Here is a 3,262-nt window from a genome sequence, read left to right as displayed (position 1 = left end):
GTTCAAGTTCTTCATATGAAGAATGGCCTTCTCCAGTGCCCCGTTCAGTTTTGAGAGACTAAAATATGAAAACTGGGCTTGCAAAGTAGACTGGAAAATGGAAAGGAGCCCTGGTCACTCAGCACTTCAGAAAAAGCTCAGGAGCCGCGCCGGCCATTTTGTTTGCCTAGTGGATTTCTGGAGGGTCAGACAAAAATAGCCTTCTCCAGTGCCACGATTAAGTTCTTTGAGGGTAAAATAAAAAACGGGGCCTAAAAACCAGCATGGGAAAGTAAAGGGGGCTATCTGACACTGGAGTTAAGAGAAAACTCTGGAGCCTTGCCCGGTGTTTATTTTTGCCAAATGTCTTTCAGGTCTTTAATATGAAAAATAGCCATCCCCTGTGCCCTCTGCAGTTGTTTGAGACTAAAAGAGAAAAAGAGGGCTCGGAAAACTAGCCTTGGAATGGTAAAGGAGCCATTCTCACACTGCAGGGAAGAGAGAAGTCGGTAGCCTTGCCGGGTGGGTGTTTTTTGCCAAATGGGTTTCAGGTTTTCAATATGAAAAAAAGCCTCCCTCCTGTGCCTTGCAGAGTTCTTTAATGTAAAAATTTGGAAACTGGGCTTGAACACTGTCCTGGGAAAACTGTTCTAGTTTTCCCAGGACAGTTTTCAAGCCCAGATGCATGTCAGAAAGAGCCTTGCTCACTGAGAAGTTAAGACACCAGTCGGGAGCATTACAGGACAGCAGGAGGATTTCGTGGAATTTGGTTCAAGTTCTTCAATGAAGAATGGCCTTCTCCAGTGCCCCGTTCAGTTTTGAGAGACTAAAATATGAAAACTGGGCTTGCAAAGTAGACTGGAAAATGGAAAGGAGCCCTGGTCACTCAGCAGTTAGGAAAAAGCTCAGGAGCCGCGCCGGCCATTTTGTTTGCCTAGTGGATTTCTGGAGGGTCAGAGGGAAATAGCCTTCTCCAGTGCCACGATTAAGTTCTTTGAGGGTAAAATAAAAAACGGGGCCTAAAAACCAGCATGGGAAAGTAAAGGGGGCTATCTGACACTGGAGTTAAGAGAAAACTCTGGAGCCTTGCCCGGTGTTTATTTTTGCCAAATGTCTTTCAGGTCTTTAATATGAAAAATAGCCATCCCCTGTGCCCTCTGCAGTTGTTTGAGACTAAAAGAGAAAAAGAGGGCTCGGAAAACTAGCCTTGGAATGGCAAAGGAGCCATTCTCACACTGCAGGGAAGAGAGAAGTCGGTAGCCTTGCCGGGTGGGTGTTTTTTGCCAAATGGGTTTCAGGTTTTCAATATGAAAAAAAGCCTCCTCCTGTGCCTTGCAGAGTTCTTTAATGTAAAAATTTGAAAACTGGGCTTGAAAACTGTCCTGGGAAAACTGTTCTAGTTTTCCCAGGACAGTTTTCAAGCCCAGATGCATGTCAGAAAGAGCCTTGCTCACTGAGAAGTTAAGACACCAGTCGGGGAGCATTACAGGACAGCAGGAGGATTTCGTGGAATTTGGTTCAAGTTCTTCATATGAAGAATGGCCTTCTCCAGTGCCCCGTTCAGTTTTGAGAGACTAAAATATGAAAACTGGGCTTGCAAAGTAGACTGGAAAATGGAAAGGAGCCCTGGTCACTCAGCAGTTCGGAAAAAGCTCAGGAGCCGCGCCGGCGATTTTGGTTGCCTAGTGGATTTCTGGAGGGTCAGAGGGAAATAGCCTTCTCCAGTGCCACGATTAAGTTCTTTGAGGGTAAAATAAAAAACGGGGCCTAAAAACCAGCATGGGAAAGTACAGGGGCTATCTGACACTGGAGTTAAGAGAAAACTCTGGAGCCTTGCCCGGTGTTTATTTTTGCCAAATGTCTTTCAGGTCTTTAATATGAAAAATAGCCATCCCCTGTGCCCTCTGCAGTTGTTTGAGACTAAAAGAGAAAAAGAGGGCTCGGAAAACTAGCCTTGGAATGGTAAAGGAGCCATTCTCACACTGCAGGGAAGAGAGAAGTCGGTAGCCTTGCCGGGTGGGTGTTTTTTGCCAAATGGGTTTCAGGTTTTCAATATGAAAAAAAGCCTCCTCCTGTGCCTTGCAGAGTTCTTTAATGTAAAAATTTGAAAACTGGGCTTGAAAACTGTCCTGGGAAAACTGTTCTAGTTTTCCCAGGACAGTTTTCAAGCCCAGATGCATGTCAGAAAGAGCCTTGCTCACTGAGAAGTTAAGACACCAGTCGGGAGCATTACAGGACAGCAGGAGGATTTCGTGGAATTTGGTTCAAGTTCTTCATATGAAGAATGGCCTTCTCCAGTGCCCCGTTCAGTTTTGAGAGACTAAAATATGAAAACTGGGCTTGCAAAGTAGACTGGAAAATGGAAAGGAGCCCTGGTCACTCAGCAGTTAGGAAAAAGCTCAGGAGCCGCGCCGGGCGTTTTGTTTGCCTAGTGGATTTCTGGAGGGTCAGAGGGAAATAGCCTTCTCCAGTGCCACGATTAAGTTCTTTGAGGGTAAAATAAAAAACGGGGCCTAAAAACCAGCATGGGAAAGTAAAGGGGGCTATCTGACACTGGAGTTAAGAGAAAACTCTGGAGCCTTGCCCGGTGTTTATTTTTGCCAAATGTCTTTCAGGTCTTTAATATGAAAAATAGCCATCCCCTGTGCCCTCTGCAGTTGTTTGAGACTAAAAGAGAAAAAGAGGGCTCGGAAAACTAGCCTTGGAATGGTAAAGGAGCCATTCTCACACTGCAGGGAAGAGAGAAGTCGGTAGCCTTGCCGGGTGGGTGTTTTTCGCCAAATGGGTTTCAGGTTTTCCATATGAAAAAAAAGCCTCCTCCTGTGCCTTGCAGAGTTCTTTAATGTAAAAATTTGAAAACTGGGCTTGAAAACTGTCCTGGGAAAACTGTTCTAGTTTTCCCAGGACAGTTTTCAAGCCCAGATGCATGTCAGAAAGAGCCTTGCTCACTGAGAAGTTAAGACACCAGTCGGGAGCATTACAGGACAGCAGGAGGATTTCGTGGAATTTGGTTCAAGTTCTTCATATGAAGAATGGCCTTCTCCAGTGCCCCGTTCAGTTTTGAGAGACTAAAATATGAAAACTGGGCTTGCAAAGTAGACTGGAAAATGGAAAGGAGCCCTGGTCACTCAGCAGTTAGGAAAAAGCTCAGGAGCCGCGCCGGGCATTTTGGTTGCCTAGTGGATTTCTGGAGGGTCAGACAAAAATAGCCTTCTCCAGTGCCACGATTAAGTTCTTTGAGGGTAAAATAAAAAACGGGGCCTAAAAACCAGCATGGGAAAGT

This window comes from Artibeus jamaicensis, unplaced genomic scaffold (genome assembly GCF_021234435.1).
Source record: "Artibeus jamaicensis isolate MK-2021 breed Jamaican fruit bat unplaced genomic scaffold, CSHL_Jam_final contig_760, whole genome shotgun sequence".
Classification (NCBI taxonomy): domain Eukaryota; kingdom Metazoa; phylum Chordata; class Mammalia; order Chiroptera; family Phyllostomidae; genus Artibeus; species Artibeus jamaicensis.
This window is presented reverse-complemented; position numbering follows the sequence as displayed.